The sequence below is a fragment of the Pygocentrus nattereri genome, chromosome 5 (assembly GCF_015220715.1).
Source record: "Pygocentrus nattereri isolate fPygNat1 chromosome 5, fPygNat1.pri, whole genome shotgun sequence".
Taxonomy (NCBI): domain Eukaryota; kingdom Metazoa; phylum Chordata; class Actinopteri; order Characiformes; family Serrasalmidae; genus Pygocentrus; species Pygocentrus nattereri.
The window spans coordinates 1,231,941-1,252,721 of record NC_051215.1 but is presented as its reverse complement, the minus strand read 5'-3'; the positions used below and the strand labels follow the sequence as shown (position 1 = coordinate 1,252,721).

The window sequence follows — 20,781 nt, the reverse complement described above, 5'->3', positions numbered from 1 at the left end:
AGCCTACAGTTACAGACTGTAGTCCATCTGTTTCTCTGATACTCTGTTACCCTGTTCTTCAGTGGTCAGGACCCCCATGGACGCTCACAGAGCAGGTACTGTTTGGGTGGTGGGTCATTCTCAGCACTGCAGTAACGCTGACGTGGTGGTGGTGTGTTAGGGTGTGTTGCGCTGGTACGAGTGGATCAGACACAGCAGCGCTGCTGGAGTTTTTAAACACTGTGTCCACTCACTGTCCACTCTATTAGACACTCCTACCTTGTCGGTCCACCTTGTAGATGTAAAGTCAGAGACGACAGCTCATCTGCTGCTGCACAGTTTGTGTTGGTCATCCTCTAGTCCTTCATCAGTGGTCACAGGACGCTGCCCACAGGACGCTGCCCACAGGACGCTGTCCACAGGACGCTGCCCACAGGACACTGCTGGCTGGATATCTTTGGTTGGTGGACTATTCTCAGTCCAGCAGCGATACTGAGGTGTTTACCTTCTTACAGCAGCACAACCACACAAACACACCTTGAGGCAAAGCTTCCATTACAGTATGGAAATCTTTCGCAATGCCGGAGACTCTTTACGTCACGTGTGATCGCGCTGCTTAACCGTTCTGCATTTCACACAGTCCAGCCGTTCCTCAGAGAGTGGGTGTGTTTATCAGTCTGGGCCGTTATTGGTCTGTGTGCAGGTGGAGCTCAGTAAAGCTCTGAATAAACAGGTGTGTGTTTGATCCCTGCAGATCTGATAACCTTTCAGATTATAAACCCTGGACGTCATATCAGCCTGTAAACCCAGCCTGGGCTTCTGGTGTTACAGTATGAATATAGATTTCTTTACACTTAGCATTCATGTAAATTTACCTCATTTAGAAGACAGTAATTCCTTCATCATGCAGGCCTCCACCTCCACCTCCACCCCCCACCCCAAACTACACTTCACACCCACAAGGAAAACAGTCATACTCCAAACGTTTTAATTGAATATGTTTTTGCAGTGCATGAAAACGGCCAAAAACATGTCTGTTAAACATCTGTTTAAACACATTTATCAGTGTGAGTGATTGTCTGTGTGGAGTTGAGTGTAATGACGGGTCCAGATGTAGCTAAACGTACCGACGGTGATCTGCACCGTGCTTTACATTAACCACGTACGTCTGCAATCAGACTCTCACACCCAATGTACTTCACATAAACAAGATATCAGATCAGCCCTGCATTTCACAGAGTATCAGTAGCTCCAGCCCTCGCTTCTGTCCTGCTAAAGGACCGTTAGATCAGATTTAAACTCATTCAGACGGTGAAGAGCCTCAGACAGGATTATGGAAATGGTCATATACATATTTTATTATCCATATATTTTATTACACATATAATTATATTATACACACACACACACACACACACACACATATATATATATATATATATATATATATATATATATATGTATATATGTATAATATAATTATTACATATATTATACATACATTATATATATATATTCATGTATAATAAATTGATGTATTTTACAATATATGTGGTTAATATGGTGATATATTCTGATAATCAGCTGCAATGTATTTGACAGGATTTTCAAATATACTAAAACACACGTCCATATATCATTAAAATACACCAACAATGTGTTTTTGCATTAATATGCTCGCTCTTTCTGGACTTTATTTTCAATGTTAATAATTTATTCATTAGAAAATTCCTTTAGTACATCACTAGAACGCCCTTGATGACCTCGTGTCATTAGTTGACCGTATTCTGTGTTTTCAACCCTGTTACTCATTTAAGCCGCTGTCAAAGAAACACAGACAAACACTGAAGAAAGTGAGACTTTATTCCTTTATTCAAGGTGAGAAATGAAAGATAAAACACAAGTGAATAACGTTCAGAGTTCTAAGGGGTAAAAGACGCCCTTCCTGTGGAATCACCAGCGTTTATATATTACACAGATACACACAAACATACAGCTCACTGAAAGCACATTAAAGCAGAAAAGTCACAGGAACATCACCTGAATAAACACACTGTGCACATTTTACACAAGTGTTTATGGTAAATAACTAGTGCGTTCACTACATTGTATAAACCCATGGTTTTGTTTGGGTTACATAACGGTGACGTATCACATAGCAACAATTTCTCTTTAGGCTGAACTCCAGCAGAGCCTCCCGCCTCAGTCACTCCACAACTTTCTCCCTCATAGTTCACAGTATGAAGCGCTCAGACGGGAAAACAAAGCCCACTGAGGAAAATGAAGTCTGATCTCACAGCAGGAGAGTCTAATGATGAAGTCTGATGTCACAGCAGGAGAGTCTAATAATGAAGTCTGATCTCACAGCAGGAGAGTCTAATAATGAAGTCTGATGTCACAGCAGGAGAGTCTAATAATGAAGTCTGATGTCACAGCAGGAGAGTCTAATAATGAAGTCTGATGTCACAGCAGGAGAGTCTAATAATGAAGTCTGATCTCACAGCAGGAGAGTCTAATAATGAAGTCTGATGTCACAGCAGGAGAGTCTAATAATGAAGTCTGATGTCACAGCAGGAGAGTCTAATAATGAAGTCTGATGTCACAGCAGGAGAGTCTAATAATGAAGTCTGATCTCACAGCAGGAGAGTCTAATAATGAAGTCTGATGTCACAGCAGGAGAGTCTAATAATGAAGTCTGATGTCACAGCAGGAGAGTCTAATAATGAAGTCTGATCTCACAGCAGGAGAGTCTAATAATGAAGTCTGATCTCACAGCAGGAGAGTCTAATAATGAAGTCTGATCTCACAGCAGGAGAGTCTAATAATGAAGTCTGATGTCACAGCAGGAGAGTCTAATAATGAAGTCTGATGTCACAGCAGGAGAGTCTAATAATGAAGTCTGATGTCACAGCAGGAGAGTCTAATAATGAAGTCTGATCTCACAGCAGGAGAGTCTAATAATGAAGTCTGATCTCACAGCAGGAGAGTCTAATAATGAAGTCGTAATATTTCCAGAATAAAGTTGTAATATTTCAAGATAACCTGGTACACCAACCTGGTATTAATGCCACTTTAATGTCATAATTCTATGATTTTTTTCTTAAAATATTACGACTTCATTCTTAAGTCTCCTGTTATTGTTTTTATTAACAGTGGCCCTAAAACGGCGTCAGAGTATTTCACAGCAAGCGTTTATCAGCAGTCACTGCTGTTGCTATGAAGGAGCTCCTGAGCCGCAGGTAAAGGAATCCTCTCTTAACTAGGGCTTCCCTATGACATCATCACCTTTAGCACAGTAACGGTCCCTACTGTGTGTGAGTATCTCTGTGTGTGTGTCTCTGTGTGTGTGTGTGCGAGAGTGTCTCTGTGTGTGTGTGTCTCTGTGTGTGGGTGAGAGTGAGAGTGTGTGTGTGTGTGTGTGTGTGTGTGTGTGTGTGTGTGTGTGTGCGTGTGCGTGTGTAGTCTTGCAGCTCATTGAAAAGGCGCTCCGCTCTGATTAAGGCGTGGTTTGCTGCGCTGCGTTGTTGTGGTTGCCATAATAATTACGTCACATAGCAACAGCCAGAGTCGGCTAATCCAGTCAAAACAGGGAGCAAAAACACGAGCTCACGAGTAAACTCTAGAACTCCCTCGTAATTTCTAGACCTTGCATGTCAATTCTAGAACCATCTAGTTCATTCTAGAACTCACGGTACATTCCAGAACTCACACACTCTGTTTAGTATTTAGTGACGCGCGTGCTCTGTCACCCACCCGCTCCTCCACCTCCACCCTCACAGTCCTGTAAACACTTAGCCTTTGGGCCGTTTCTCTCAGCCTGGCTCGAGTCTTTAATGAGGCTTTGTCGTCATTTGATCTGCCCTCTTCAGTTTGACCTTCTCTTTTCTACGAAGCTGAAGTTCACTGCTTATTCACCAGCTTCTTGTTCGTATTTTCCCGTTCCACCTTAAATAGTGAGGCGTTATAATACTGACTGCTGCGACATTTAAGGTGGAACGGGAAAATACGAACAAGAATAGCTTCTGGGAAGTCTGAGGAAAATGTCAGTAGCGTTAAATTAGTGGTTTATATATAAAATTTCCCTTTGTGATGCTTTATCATGTTTTTCCTGGTCATTGTGACTTTCGGGACAAAGAAATATTCCATGAAGTGTCTGGTTTTATAGAATAAGATGTTACTCATGACCACAGCTGGAAAAATATGAGCTTAATGTTTTTCCGGTCTTGGTATTGTCCCTCTCGGTGGACCACTGTAAGCCGTGGATCCACTCTAACTCTGGTATATCAAACTGGGACCTTATTCCAGGCCAAGGTGCTGTGGAGATCCTCATCTAACTCTCTGATTCAGTTGATGAAGGTCTTGCTGAAGCTGATGAACTGAATCAGGAGTGTTTAATGAGGCAGGGAGCTGAAGTGTTGTGGCCTGTGAGGACTGGAGCCTGACACTGCCAACCCTCACTCTCAGCTCCAGGTATGATGTCCCTGCTAAAAACAAGGACTATTAGAAACCATTAGGGTCAAAACCTAAACGCTTTGCTTTCTATAGTGAATTAGCTTAATGGTTTCCAATACAGATCACTAGTTACCTTCAGTTATATTTAGAATCAGCCACTGGTCTTCGGTTAAACCATTAAAAGCCTTTACAATCTGATATCAACCCATTAAAAAACCAAAGTACATTGCAAAACCATCAGGAACCAACAGAAACACAATGTTTTCTATGTTTTTTCCAGCAGGGGTCACACAGTGGTCCAGAAGCTAAGTAGCTCTAACTAGTTTTTAATTTCTCTGAACAGATTTCAAACGCACAAAGACTTTTATTTTAGAAAATAAACTAAAACAGACATTACAAACAACTGAGAGAAGGAAAACGACTAGGCCTTGAAAGAAAATCCAGCTGGTAGGATTGGAGAAGGTCAGAGAGGTGGAGAAGTAAGCTTGTTGGGAGTTTTGCAGGTGAGAAGAAGGACCTTAAACTGAATATGGTAGTTTATGGGAAACCAGTGGAGGTTCTGGAGGTCAGGTGTTATGTGGTGATGACCGGGTGGAAACGAGGAGACGTGCAGCAGAATTATGAACCGTCTGACGTTTATGAAGTAAAGAGGAACCGATGGCTGCGAGAAGAGAGCTGCAAAGAGAATCGTTCCTGTACAAAGTTATTCTACAAGCATACCAAGTTTATTAATCATCTTCTGGCTGTATGTCAGAGCAGAGCGTCCTGACATCTTTCCTGCGTTCCTACACGACAGTTACTCTGGACTTTGTTTTCAGAAATCTTGTTTATCTCTATTGGCCACACGGCAGCTATGTCTGTATGAAGGTGTCCTTCTATCACGAAAACAAACGAGTGTGTCTCTCACACGAGCTCACGAGTAAACTCCAGAACTCCCTCGTTATTTCTATTCCTTGCATGCAAATTCTAGAACCATCTACTTTATTCTAGAACTCTCACAGTGCATTCTAGAACGGTACATTCCAGAACTCACACACTCTGTTTAGTATTTAGTGACGCGCGTGCTCTGTCACCCACCCGCTCCTCCACCTCCACCCTCACAGTCCTGTAAACACTTAGCCTTTGGGCCGTTTCTCTCAGCCTGGCTCGAGTCTTTAATGAGGCTTTGTCGTCATTTGATCTGCCCTCTTCAGTTTGACCTTCTCTTTTCTACGAAGCTGAAGTTCACTTCTTATTCACCAGCTTCTTGTTCGTATTTTCCCGTTCCACCTTAAATAGTGAGGCGTTATAATACTGACTGCTGTGCCATTTAAGGTGGAACGGGAAAATACGAACAAGAATAGCTTCTGGGAAGTCTGAGGAAAATGTCAGTAGCGTTAAATTAGTGGTTTATATATAAAATTTCCCTTTGTGATGCTTTATCATGTTTTCCCTGGTCATTGTGACTTTCGGGACAAAGAAATATTCCATGAAGTGTCTGGTTTTATAGAATAAGATGTTACTCATGACCACGGCTGGAAAAATATGAGCTTAATGTTTTTCCAGTCTTGGTATTGTCCCTCTCGGTGGACCACTGTAAGCCGTGGATCCACTCTAACTCTGGTATATCAAACTGGGACCTTATTCCAGGCCAAGGTGCTGTGGAGATCCTCATCTAACTCTCTGATTCAGTTGATGAAGGTCTTGCTGAAGCTGATGAGCTGAATCAGGAGTGTTTAATGAGGCAGGGAGCTGAAGTGTTGTGGCCTGTGAGGACTGGAGCCTGACACTGCCAACCCTCACTCTCAGCTCCAGGTATGATGTCCCTGCTAAAAACAAGGACTATTAGAAACCATTAGGGTCAAAACCTAAACGCTTTGCTTTCTAACGTGAACTGGCTTAATGGTTTCCAATACAGGTCACTAGTTTCCTGTAGAACACCTTTAGATCCCATTAGGAAACCTTAAACTGTGTTTAGAATCAGGCACTGGTCACCTGTTAAACCATTAGAACCCTTTACATTGTGATATCAACCCATTAAAAAGCTGAAACACATCATACAAACATCAGGAACCAACAGAAACACTTAATTACACAGTGCTCCACACGCTAAGTAGCTCTAACTAGTTTAGTGTCCTTCTAACAGAGTGTGTCAGAAAAGGAGGATAGACAGATTCAGCAAACGACTAAACCAGAGAAGCTGGGTTTAATCCATAGGACACGTCAGTGAGTCAAGGCTCCTGTGGTTTGGAGCTCATATCAGCTGAACATTTAGTGAATAGCCAGCTTAACGGGGCGTTTATCAGACCCGAGTAGCCGATACCGATCGCCAACTATTGTAACGTTTTACATAATGTTATATTAATATGCAAATGAGAGACAAACAGATTCCTTTTTATTGTTGAGGTCAACGAGAATTTACAAACATTGTAACTAACGTTACAATCTTGTGACCGTCTAAGTTACTAAAGTGGTTTCGCCTCCTGACTGCGAGCACAGCCAGTCTATAAACAGGACACCCATCAATGCTTAACATTTCAAAAGCATAGCATTAGATTTGCCATCATAGGAAATTCTGTCCACTCAATGGCCATCTCTGTAACGCCGCCGGGCAGTTATTTCCAGTCATGCAAGACCAGCCTCCTTTATCTTTGAACGGGGAGAGACTTAAAAAACTAAAACCCAAACCAAAAGTTTCTGTTTTAAACACATATTTGAATGTGTTGATAAAATCAGACAAAAACAGCATAAGTAGTTGTTGAATTTGATTCAAATATCATACAAAATCATGTTTTTTCAGGTCGTTCTGGCTACTGTGTTTGCGCATATTTCTGCAATAGAGGGGGGATTTTCCCATTAGTGGTTTAAACAGCGAACCGACTGGCTCGTTTCATTGAAAGCCAGGACTCTCTCCATAAACAGATGTTGAGGTTTCAAGCTTTCCCATTCAGATTTCAAACAGTGACCGTCTCCTCCTTTATAATTGCTCTGGATTTAGGTTGCAAACTGCTCCATCCATTATACCTGACTGCTGCCACAGCTACTTCAGCATGTTAAAGGCTACGCGGTTAACAAGAACAAAAAGGAAGACGTTCCATCGCAGTTCTACTCTAAACCGTTATGTACTGTATGTTACACTCACACTTCTTAAAAAGGTTTTACATTGCATAGTTTGCATGGCTAGTTGGTGTGGTGTTAGTGTGGTTGGTTAGTGTAGTGGGTAACATCTCTGCCTTGTAGACTGGGGTTCAATTCCCACCTGGGTGAACACCCTACACTACACCAATAAGAGAGCATAAAAAAACTGAAATTTCATCATTGTGTCTCTGCTGAAGACGTGATCTACAGCCTAAAATTCCCAGTCATAACTCTGGACAGTGTTTTTTCCAGGAAGTTTGATGGAGCTCCACTGACGGTTATCAGCCACACCTAAAGGAAGCTCCGTCTTAACTCCCCACAGACCTGTCACTGTTTGTTAAAGGCGTTCTTATTACATTATAACGTTACAACATCGACCAGATCAGTCTGTCATCTGTGTGTCTACATACACACTGATCAGGCATGACATCATGACCACCTCCTTGTTTCTACACTCACTGTCCACTTTATCAGCTCCACTGACCGTATAGCTGCTCTCTGTAGTTCTACAGTTACAGACTGTAGTCCATCTGTTTCTCTGATACTCTGTTACCCTGTTCTTCAGTGGTCAGGACCCCCATGGACCCTCACAGAGCAGGTACTATTTGGGTGGTGGATCATTCTCAGCACTGACGTGGTGGTGGTGTGTTAGTGTGTGTTGTGCTGGTCTGAGTGGATCAGACACAGCAGTGCTGCTGGAGTTTTTAACCACTGTGTCCACTCTCTGTCCACTCTATTAGACACTCCTACCTTGTCAGTCCACCTTGTAGATGTGAAGTCAGAGATGACAGCTCATCTGATGGTGCACAGTTTGTGCCGGTCATCCTCTAGTCCTTCATCAGTGGTCACAGTCACACACTGTTGGCTGGATATTTTTGGTTGGTGGACTATTCTCAGTCCAGCAGCGACACTGAGGTGTTTAAAAACTCCAGCAGCACTGCTGTGTCTGATCCACTCACACCAGCACAACACACCATATCAGTGGTGGTGGTGTGTTAGTGTGAAAGTGGTGAAAAGAGACAAAACATGTTAAAACAGGGAACATCTAATAAGCCTGGAGACTGCCCCCCAGAATACTGACCCACATTAAGGAGAGACACAGTAATGTTTGTCCATCTGATATTTACATACTTTTATCTGCGTTACTTGTGTTTTAATGAATTAGTTCAAGTGTCAATCAGTGAACCTGGACGCTGCTGCGTGTCGTTCTAACTGTACTCATGGATAGAAATGAATGAATGAGGGATTTAGCGTCCACGTCGAGAGGAGCCAGCTGAGGTGGTTCGGGCATCTGGTTAGGATGCCTCCTGGACGCCTTCCTCGGGAGGTGTCACAGGCAAGTCCACCCGAGAGGAGACCCCGGAGAAGACCCAGGACACGCTGGCATGACTATATCGCCCAGCTGGCCTGGGAGCGCCTCGGAATCCCCCTGGAGAGCTGGTGGAAGTGGCTGGGGAAAGGGAGGTCTGGGCTTCATTGCTTAGGATGCTGCCCCCGCGACCCGAACCCCGGAGAAGCGGAAGATGATGGATGGATGGATGGATGGATGGATGGATGGATGGATGGATGGATGGATGGACTCTTTTAGAATCACTGAAAGACGTTTTTCTTTGGACACAAATGTGGACGAGATGTTCACCTGAGCACCTCACTGGGATCCCCGTCTCCTCGACAGCGATTTCAGATAAACTGTGCTGGACTGACAGCTAACAGGACGCTGCCTGGTCCTTCCACAAGGGCAAAGATCAGCAACAACTATGGACAAAGGTCACCATGACACAATGAAACATGATCAACATCACACGGAAAAAAGTGCTAAAAGCAAACCACATGAGCTCCCTCAGCTCTGCTGACCACTGACCCAGAAAAACAAGCTCTGCTGACCACTGACACATGAAAACTGAAGGTCAAACTGGGTCACAATGGACAGAAGGTTCAGCAGCAAATGTCCCACAAACTCTGTAAAGAACAGCTGAGCGGGAATATCTCACTCCTTTAGATGCTGTTTTGTTTTATTATTATTTCTTTTGATACATCAATTAAAAACACTGATTCATTTCCATTGATCTTTCATTTTCCACTGGTTTATCCACAGTTTGTGAAGCACTTTGACCTTCATGTCTGTGAGGTTTTATTATTAGTAGTAGTGTCGGTGTTAAAAGCTGTGGTATTAGCAGTCGCAGTGGTGTCAGATGTGGGAACAGAAGCAGTGTAATTGTCTTGATTGAAACTTGATAAATGAAAAGCTATTTATAAAGCTTTATCAAAACTCTCGTAGGCGTTGGGGACTCCCCCAGTCTTCCACGGAATCTTCTCTACAGGCTGGACAAGTTTTGGCTCCTTTAATAGTCCAAAGTTGAAGCCACGCCCCGGATTCAATCAGTATCAACACAAAGATCATCACAAAGGTGAGATAAGCAGATCAGAAAGAACCCAGCGTTGGTTCAGTCGATGTACTTGTACCTTATCTAAAAATATAGGAAAACAGCATAACATCACACTTAAACATGATGGTTCTTCTAGGGCTCTTTAGTAAAGAAAATGGTTCTGTATGGAACCAAATTTGAAACTATCCATTATAACTGAGGACTCAGTAAAGTTTACTTTACCAACAAACATCTGTACAAATTTAAACAGGTGCAACCCACATGCTTAACACAGACGGTTCTTCAAGGGTTCTTCAATAAAGAAAATGGTTCTATATAGAACCATGAACACTCAAAAAACCCTTTCCGTGACTAAAGGGTTCTTTACATCATGAAAGGGTTGGATGCTTATAGAACTCTTTTTGAAAAGGGTTCTATATATTTTATATATATTACGATGTCAGGCTTGTTACAATAGTGGAACCGTTTTTGATTATATAGAACCCTCAGAGACGACAGCTCATCTGCTGCTGCGCAGTTTGTGCTGGTCATCCTCTAGTCCTTCATTAGTGGTCACAGGACGCTGCCCACAGGACGCTGTTTAAAAACTCCAGCAGCGCTGCTGTGTCTGATCCACTCAGACCAGCGCAACACACACTAACACACACATACACATTGTTCAGTTGCTTGTTAACACAAATAGCTGATCAGCCAATCACACGGCTGTAGCTCACTGCATTGAGGCCTGTAGAGGTGGTCAAGACGACCTGCTGAAGTGCAGACCGAGCATCAGAACGGGGAAGAAAGGGGATTTAAGGGGCTTTGAACGTGAGCTGAGGTGGTTTGGGCATCTGGTTAGGATGCCTCCTGGACGCCTCCCTCGGGAGGTGTCACAGGCGAGTCCACCTGGGAGGAGACCCCGGGGAAGACCCAGGACACGCTGGCGTGACTATATCGCCCAGCTGGCCTGGGAGCGCCTCGGAATCTCCCTTGGAGAGCTGGTGGAAGTGGCTGGGGAAAGGAAGGTCTGGGCTTCATTGCTTAGGATGCTGCCCCCGTGACCCGAACCCCGGACAAGCGGAAGATAATGGATGGATGGATGGATGGATGAACGTGGCGTGGTTGTTGGTGCCAGACGGGCTGGTCTGAGTATTGCAGAAACTGCTGATCTGCTGGGATTTTCACACACAACCATCTCTAGGGTTTACAGAGAACGGTCCGAAAAAGAGGAAACATCCAGTGAGCGGTCAGTTGTGTGGACGAAAATGTCTCTCTCTCTCTCTCTCTCTCTCTCTCTCTCTCTCTATATATATATATATATATATATATATAGAGAGAGAGAGAGAGAGAGAGAGAGAGAGAGAGAGATAAAAGGGGAAACAACCTAATGAAGCCCTTTGATTTTGATCACATGTTCTTTAAGCAACACGTCAGTGGAGCCAGTTTTGTCACGTTAGATAAGGAAATGAACATAGTTCCGGTTCAGCTGTCCCAGTTTCCACCAAAACTGATTATGGAAATGGAAATAAACGTCTTCAGATCTTTTATCTAAACAAAGAGCACAACCACAATAACAGAAGTAATAATCAGCAGTGATGAAGACTGATCAGCTGATCTGACCGGCTTTCCCTTTATAGCCATGTAATGATTTAATAAGCAGCAATGTCCAGATGAGTCATTTGACAGGCAGCCTTACTGTGTGGTGAAACATCATGTAAGCAGCTTCTACAACATCTCACGTGAGTTAAAGGGGAACTCCACCATTAAGAAGTAAACAGAGCGTATCTGCTCTAGATACACTTACAGAGTCAGAGCTGTTCACAGTGGTGGTGATGGGAACCAGACATCCCCCTCTAAAAGCTCCTCACAGTGGTGGTGATGGGAACCAGACGTCCCCCTCTAAAAGCTCCTCATAGTGGTGGTGATGGGAACCAGACGTCCCCCTCTAAAAGCTCCTCACAGTGGTGGTGATGGGAACCAGACGTCCCCCTTTAAAAGCTCCTCATAGTGGTGGTGATGGGAACCAGACGTCCCCCTCTAAAAGCTCCTCACAGTGGTGGTGATGGGAACCAGACGTCCCTCTAAAAGCTCCTCACAGTGGAGCTGATGGGAACCAGACGTCCCTCTAAAAGCTCCTACAGAAAGTTCCTACATGAACTGGTTCTGAATTCACTGCCTGATGACTGAGACGCTGTTTTATGAGAGTTTAGAGAGCTTCAACTCCATTCATGGTGGAGGGAGACATGCAGGGCGCTGTGCGGCAAAATAGTCCCCAAAGAAAACTCATTATTCCAGATTTTCCACTGTTTTCCATCATCAACATTCCATATAAGCTCAGAAGACTCGTGTAGGTTCTCTGGTGGTTCTGGATGGTAAATAAAGTGTCTATATCTGTGTTGTAGTCATGGCGACGCCTGGTTCCCATCACCACCACTGTAAAGACGTCTGAGCCATTTCACACCAAACCGCTCAGAATCTCTCTGATTACATCTCACTGAGTTATGCAGAAGTTTTTTAAAATGGGTGGATTTCTCCTTAAGAGTGAAAAACAATGACACTTATTACACTCTTCTGTTGTGAAGTTTAGACACTCCTACCAAAGTCCCCATTTTAGAATAACAGAGAGACACCAGACCTCAGAGAGACCAAACAAACCCAAACTATCCCCTATTTTAGAGTCTCACTCTTGGTCTCTGAAGCAGCTTCATGAAAACCCACCTGAGATGCTCATATAAAATAAACTGTGAGGCAGCAGCTTCCGTGTCTGTGTTCGCCTTACAAACAAATCCTAACCGTTAAAGCTCCAGACTCATGGTGATCAGTGGTCACCACCTCATCTGCACAGGCTTCAGCACCAGCACAAAACCAACACGCCTCGTTCAGCTCAAGACCTTCTGAAGGCAACAGTCAGATGGTCAGGTGGGGTCGATCAGGGCTGGAGGTGAAGTCTGCAGGAGGGCAGATCTCCAGGAGCAGGGCTGGTGACCACAGCTCTACATCAAAGTTTAATCTAAGATCCAGCCCCATTTCAGCCCTCGCCCCTACCACTGAGCCCTTATCCCTCATCCTCGTCTAAGGTGTAGGGGTTTCTTGTTGAGATAGAGGGGTGGGGTGAAGTGTTAGGACTACATCACCCTCCAAACGGAGGTTTTTCAGAGACTCCAGACAGAGAGATATGAGATAAACAGAAAACCCGGCGAGACGGAGAACAAGAGACCAAACAAACCCACAAATGTGAGAATTTTCTCTGTTAAAAAATCACAATAACCAGCATTTTATCTTAGTTTCATGTGGTTTCAGTGAATTTTGGTCGTTTTTCTTCGTAACAAGCATAAAAACCCTAACAGCACGCTGATGTCTCAGTAGCTGGCTGGCTAACTTTCCCGTTCCACCTTAAATAGTCCAGCAGTTCTGACGCCTGAAGCGCCAGAATGTAACTGCTGCTCCATTTAAGGTGGAACGGGGAAATTCTCAAGAATCTGGAGAATCTCTGACTTCAGCTTCACATCACTGAAGAATTAGGGGGGTGATAATAAATAACTGCCCCCCTCTTTGAAGGCGTATGACCCCTAAATGTAACTAAAGCCCAGCAGTGAGGAGCTGAACTTTCCCCTCCTCTGCTGTCCCTGCAGACGGGCAGGGTCGCCTACAGAGCGGCGCTGGTAGCTGTTAATGAAGTCATGCTCTTTTATTAGAGGGTGAAGTGTTATTAGATGTGTGTGTAAACAGGCAGCTGACCAGCTGACCACTAGTCCAATTCCCATTAGAAAGCAACACACATTCTCCCTTATTTACTGCCAGCTTCCTCATCTCTCCAGGTGCTCTTACCTTTAGTTGTTTTTATTGATCTCTCCTCGTCTCGTCGTCTCTCCATCTCTCCTCCGTCCCAGTCTGGAGCGCCTCTCTCTGGGGTTCCCCTGCTTTGTTTTGGTTTCTCTTTCTCTAGTCGAGGTTGCAGTGGCGCCATCTTCAGGACAGCAGAGGAACAGTACACCAGACAGTCTGCAGTGAGTGGTGAGAACTTTTTCTTTCCTTTAAGACAAATGACAAAAAAAGCAATTACCATCCAGAACCACCAGAGAACCTACACGAGTCTTCTGAGCTTATATGGAATGTTGATGATGGAAAACAGTGGAAAATCTGGAATAATGAGTTTTCTTTGGGGACTATTTTGCCGCACAGCGCCCTGCATGTCTCCCTCCACCATGAATGGAGTTGAAGTTCTCTAAACTCTCATAAAACAGCGTCACAGTCATCAGGCAGTGATTCAGAACCAGCTCATGTAGTAATTTAGACCAAAATCTCTAAACTATCGTTCCACTGCTTCATGCTGCTGCGTTAGACAGTAAAGTCAGATCAGGAGGCTCAAGCAGATCCTCTCTGAGCTCTTGGAGAAGATGAAGTTTGCTGTGATTTAGGGTGAAAGGAGGGCACTGCTGCCCCCTGCTGATGACAGGCTGAAGTGCTTGGCTTGGCCGTCTTTAGAGGACATGGCCCAGGTCTTCAGGCGATTGGCCTCCTGGAGGCGCCCGCTGGAGGCGCCTTCCTCGGTTGGAGAAACTCTGCGCTCGGTCTGTCTTCAGACTTATTGGGTTCTTTGTGGGTTCCTTTCCTAACCCTAGTGTTAGTCTTCACTACGGAGTCCTGCTGGTGAAATAATGTTGTGGCCATGACTTAATAAGGCATGGGAACGAGATCGTAATGTGTGGCCACAACTTACTAAAGCATGGGAGTGAGACAACTAAACCTTGACCACAGTTTAATAAGGAATTGTCTTGTTCCCACGCCTTACTAAGCAATGGCCATGCGTTAGGATCTAGTTCCCACGTGTTAATAAGGCATTGCCACATATTATTTTTATTTATATGGGATGTCACCAGCAGGGCTCCGTACCCCACTGATAACATTCTGTATAAATAAAAACAATGCGCTGTATTAAGACATGGGAACAAGATCCTAATGTGTGACCATGACTTAGTCAGGCACAGAGAGGCATGATCTCATTCCCATGCCTTAGTTGTAGCCTTAATGATGGCTTTATGGCCTTAACGATGGCTTTCCCAAGCCTTACTAAGTTGTGGTCACACATTAGGATCTCGTTCCCATGTGATAATATGGCGTGGCCACACCTTTTTTTAATTCATGCGGGATGTGACCAGCAGGGCTCTGTACTTTACACCACTGTCAGCAGAGGAACATTAACCTGCTGGGTTTGTTTCAGTAGTATTTTTAAAATAAACTCTAAAGCCAAAGTTTTCAGAGATGCGTAGTTTGGGTTATTCTGATTTAAGGGGCTGTAAGTCCTTTAGTGTTTATCTGATTAAATCTGGAATATAATGACAATGAAAAGGAAAAGTTGCTGAATTTGTTTGGAACTGTCCACCGTAGGCCCCTACAGTGCTCAACCCAGTTTCTTGGGGTCCGCATGTTTCCCTCTGTTCATTTCTCAGTCAGTGACTTTTTTGTCCCCGGCTGTGTGATTCTCCCTGAGCTCCATGCATGATGCGCTGAACTACTTAAGCCTCAAACAGATAAAAGGTTATAAAAGAGAGCAAAACAGATTAAGAAGCAGCGTGTTCATTCAGCGCTGTGTGGTTTCTGCTGTACTGTAGTTCATATGAAACAACACTGAGGTCTGAGCACCATGTCAGTGAGTGGGGTGGGATTTATTGCTTGTTGTGCTGTTTTTCACTCTGAGAGCCCGGAGGTGACGTCGCACGCTGGGGGGAGGCATTATAGACGGGGATGGATCACTGACCGGGCCAGAGGGGCCAGTGCACAGGGGCCTCTGACTGCCAGGGGCCTCAGAGGGCCCAAAAACTTGAAGCAACCCACTGCAGATGTAAGCATTAAATGAACAAACAGCCACTGAATGTGTTCAAATAACTAACCACATGAAATAAACCAGAGAACATCCTCTGTTCTCGGCCTCGTCAGGCTTTAATATAAATCTTACACAAACATTCATAAACACAAAACAGAATATTAATCATTAATAAAGCAAAGTTTGTTTATTGTCATAATAAAAAAAGAACAAAATGTACAAAGCTGATTACAAACAAACATGAATGTAAATTATTGTTTAATCTCACATTTGCAGGTATTTATTTCTGCATTTATTTATGAGATGTTATTAAGGTGTTATTGTGCTGTTAACATGCCCAGGGACCCTGAATGACCGTGATGAGTCTGTCCACTGTCCAGTCTGTTTACGGTCTCTAATGTCTGTTTTAATCATCATATTTACTGTACTGTCTCTAGTTTAACAGTAGTAACAGTCTCTTGACTTGTCCCTGATTGTAGAGCCTGATTACAGTCCAACAGCGCCTCCAAGTGACAAGAACCTGCAGCTCCTTTTAGTTCAGTCATAATGTCAGCAGTCCAGTCATGTCCATCATCCAAGAGCACCTTCAGGTACTTACAGATCATCATTACCTCCACAACATCTCCAAATGTTCACCTGCACATGGCTCAGTTCACACCACTCACTGTCTCTGGAATTTCCACTGAGAACTGACATCCTGCCCACCCTGGATAAACCCCACTACAGTCTTGCTGGACTGTGTCTCTGCTTCAGGTGTCCGTTTGGGTGTTTGAAGATGCCGAAGATCCTTGATTCTCCTGAGTGATGGTAGAGGGTTCTGTTCCATCCTTAATGGACAGTGAGGAAATATCAGGAGGTTCAGATAAAGATCTTCTTCTGACCAGTTTCTGAGGTTCCTCATGATGGACCGCTGTGTTCTGCTGCTCGGGTTGGGAAGGTCCAGCAGGAGCTTCAGTTTGGCTCAGGTTGGACTGAACTGACCTGAAACGAACCATCTGCAACAGGAACTGTGTGACCATCAGGGTTGTTTTGTGAGAAGTTGGTGGTCTTTGGAGTTCACGGTTTCTCCTGTTGGTCGTTGATCATGTTATTTCCTCTTAGAGCGGTCAAGTGTGGTTGGCGTAGTGACGGCTCGGATGGTCCAGCTGGTCTTTGCTGTGGATGACCTCCAGAGGAAATATCTGGACAAAATTAAATGAATGAATTAGGATGATGTCACAGTGAGCTGCCAGCCAATCAGAACAGGGAGGGGGAGTGTTATTAGTGATAACTCACTCCTCCAGGAGTCCTACCAGGCATATTTAGCTTGACCTGTCTGACCTTAACTTAACACAAGGAGACTCAGATCCTCGGTATATGACACGGATTAACACACGAGCCCTGCCATTCACGCCCAACAGCTCGTGGCTGGATCACCTCCAGAAACACCGGAGCGGATCATCGGGTCCAGCTCCTGCGTCGGTTCCGAGGGAACTGTCATATCGTGTTTTCGTATTCGACTTTCCCGTTCCACCTTAAATAAGTTCCGCAGTCGCGCACACCAGCTGCCCGCGTGTCATTACCTTGCTCGCTTGTTTACGTTTAAAACTGGTCGGTTGCCAGGCAACACGCAGTGGCAGTCGATTGTAGACTCCGACAGAGCAGGTTAAGATTTCCCAACTCGGGATGAAATAAGAGAAGATAAAATTCCTAAAGTGAGATGAGACCTGCCTTTGAAATATGAATTCGTAAAAAAATAACCTTGACCTGTCGGATCGGAGGAGAGGTCAGTGGGGCTGTAATCAGAGCTGGGCAGGGAGGTTTGACAGAGCAGCGACGGCTGAATCCTGAACACACTGTCCGATATGCATTCAGTAACATGTTACACTACAATACCTGAAAAAGATCCATATCACTGCTGTCGGAGGAAAACCTCGTATCTCCAAAATGAGAACTTTACAGGAGAAGGAAAAAATGTACTTTACTTCTAATGTAAGTCAATGGAACCGGAGTTCCTTCCAAGTCATTTTAGGGCATTTCTGTTGGGCCGTTCGTCATGGAATTTACAGACAACATAAAGGTCCATATGTATTTTCAAATTTTGCCAAAAACTGAAAAATGTAAAAAATGGAGATACAAGGTTTTCTTCCGACAGCACGACATGCAGAAAATATTTAGAATACCTTCTGGCAAACTGCCAGCCCCATAATCCCAATGCTGCTCCCGTAAACCCATAGAACTGGCTCATCACACTGGTCTATCCGTTTACTCAGACTTCAGTGTTTGCTTGCTTTTTGATTTCTTCATTCGAGCTCTTACTTACATGCCGCGCACTGATCTTAAAACAGTTACAATGTACACAAAACTATAACTGGATTTAGTTTAAAGATGGTTTGTATATATCGCTGTTGTCGGAACAAAACCTCCATTTTCGTCTATTTTCGTTTTTTTGGAATAATTTGAAAGTGCACGTTGATCTTATTATTGTGTGTAAACTTTATGAAGGAGGGACCAAAATAAATGACCAAAAATTACTTGGAAAAAACTCTGGTTCCATTGACTTACATGGAAAGTAATGTACATTTTGTCCTTCTCCTGAAAAGTTACCATTTTGGAGATACGAGGTTCAACAGTATATCCATCCATTTTCTAAGCCGCTTCTCCGTCAGGGTCGCGGGGGGGTGCTGGAGCCTATCCCAGCAGTCTTCGGGCGGAAGGCAGGATACACCCTGGATGGGTCGCCAGTCCATCGCAGGGCAGACAGACAGACACAGACAGACACTCACACCCAGGGGCAGTTTAGCACGTCCAACTGGCCTGACTGCATGTCTTTGGACTGTGGGAGGAAACCGGAGAACCCGGAGGAAACCCACGCAGACACGGGGAGAACATGCAGACTCCACACAGAGAGGACCCTGGTCACCCAGCCGGGGAATCAATATGATGACACACCGTTCAGGTATCTGGGGTCACATCACAGAAACTTCTTATCTGAGCTGTCTAATCATCACGACACCATCAGTTTCTGTTCCAGAATATCAGCTCCTCCCTTCATCATCTAAATAGATAAAATTCCTAAAGTGAGATGAGACCTGTCTTTGCAATATGAATTCGTAAAAAAAACCTTGACCTGTGGGACCTTAACTTAACACGATCAGAGGTGTACAATTCAGGTCCAGAACGTAAAAGTCCGGGCCAGGATTTAGTTCCAACGGCCTGGCTTCTCTAGTCGGATCAAACCGCCAGCGGGGCTGCGCAGGCGGTTAAAACAAAATCCTGGGAAGGAGTTTTACTTTCTGGACCCGAATTTCACACCTCCGAACACGATCCTCAGATCATCGGAATATCTTCAGATTTGACCAATGAGCTCGTGGCTGGATCACCTCCAGAAACACCGGAGCGGATCATCGGGTCCAGTTCCTGCGTCGGTTCCGAGGGAACTGTCATATCGTGTTTTCGTATTCGACTTTCCCGTTCCACCTTAAATAAGTTCCGCAATCGCGCACACCAGCTGCCCGAGCGTCCCGCTGCGACTGACCATTTAAGGTGGAGCGGGGAATTAGAATGAGGAGTTTGAGCCTCGTAGTAGAGCATCTCCACTGAGCCGAACGGGTGATGATTTGACTGGACACGGCACCGGACTCTGCGTCAATCCGGGTCTGTCCGGTTTCACTCATTCATGTTACTACAGCCTAATCTGCATGAACAGCGTGTCTGTAGGAGGTGAAAAGCTGGACTTACTGTAAGAGGAGACTCCAGAGAGCAGAAGCAGGAGGCAGTAAAGCGGAGCTGGAAGATTCTCTGTTTCTCTCATATCACGGCTCTGAATCCGAAATCCGCAGCTGAACCGACTCCCACAGCTCGACTCGCTCCACTGAGGACCGCCTGACCGCGGACGGAGTCTTATACAGTGAAGTGGGCGGGTCTTAAAGTGGGCGGGTCCGAGTCACGTGTGGGGAGGTCCAGTCTCAGTTTCTGTACTCATTCGGATTCAGCTGCACTCTTATAAAGATTCAGCAGGAGGAACGGTTCTAAGCCCTATAGAGAACCATGGTTCTTCAGATTGATGGAGAATGTGATGTAGATGCTTCTTCAACAATTTCCAAAAAAGTTGGGACACTGTGCAAAATATAAATCAAAGCAAAATGCAGTGATGTGCAAATCACTTAAACCCTGTGTTTAACTGAAGATGCTAAAAAGGCAACATGTCAAATGTTGAAAGTGACAAATTTTATTGTTTTGGTTTTTTTTAAAAATATATGCCCACATGTGTTTGGAAACGTGTGTGTTGTGCTGGTCTGAGTGGATCAGACACAGCAGTGCAGAGTTTTAAACACTGTGTCCACTCACTGTCCACTGTATGTGTGTGTGTGAGAGAGAGTGTTTGTGTGTGTGTGAGAGAAAGAGAGAGAGAGTGTGTGTGTGTGTGTGAGTGTGAGATTGTCTGTGTGTGTGTGTGTGTGTGTGTGTGTGTGTGTGTGTGTGTGTGTGTGTGTGTGAGTGTGAGAGTGTGAGAGAGTGTCTGTGTCTGTCGTCATTTGATCTGCCCTCTTCAGTTTGACCTTCTCTTTTCTACGAGGCTGAAGTTCACTTCTTATTCACCAGCTTCTTGTTCGTATTTTCCCGTTCCACCTTAAGCAGCTTAGCAGTTACTATTACAACGCGTCAGGCGCCAGAATGCAACTAAAGTGCTATTGTGATCAGCTTTTACCCTCATCTAACAACCTCATGTAGAACACCTTTAGATCCCATTAGGAACATCTGCTGCTGCACAGTTTGTGCTGGTCATCCTCTAGTCCTTCATCAGTGGTCACAGGACGCTGCCCACAGGACGCTGCCCACAGGACGCTGCCCACAGGACACTGCTGGCTGGATATCTTTGGTTGGTGGACTATTCTCAGTCCAGCAGCGACACTGAGGTGTTTACCTTCTTACAGCAGCACAACCACACAAACACACCTTGAGGCAAAGCTTCCATTACAGTAGGGAAATCTTTCGCAATGCCAGAGACTCTTTACGTCACGTGTGATCGTTTCTGCTTAACCGTTCTGCATTTCACACAGT

At 44.6% G+C, this 20,781-nt stretch overlaps 1 long non-coding RNA gene across 1 annotated transcript; it reads right to left on the bottom strand.

The window, feature by feature from the left end:
• Nucleotides 1-15,899: 15,899 nt before the first annotated feature.
• Nucleotides 15,900-19,586, bottom strand: LOC108440916. Its single transcript, XR_001858890.2, has 2 exons — nucleotides 19,459-19,586; nucleotides 15,900-16,919 (listed from the first exon to the last, which is right to left on the bottom strand). It is a non-coding gene; the product is annotated as an uncharacterized LOC108440916 (long non-coding RNA).
• Nucleotides 19,587-20,781: the final 1,195 nt, after the last annotated feature.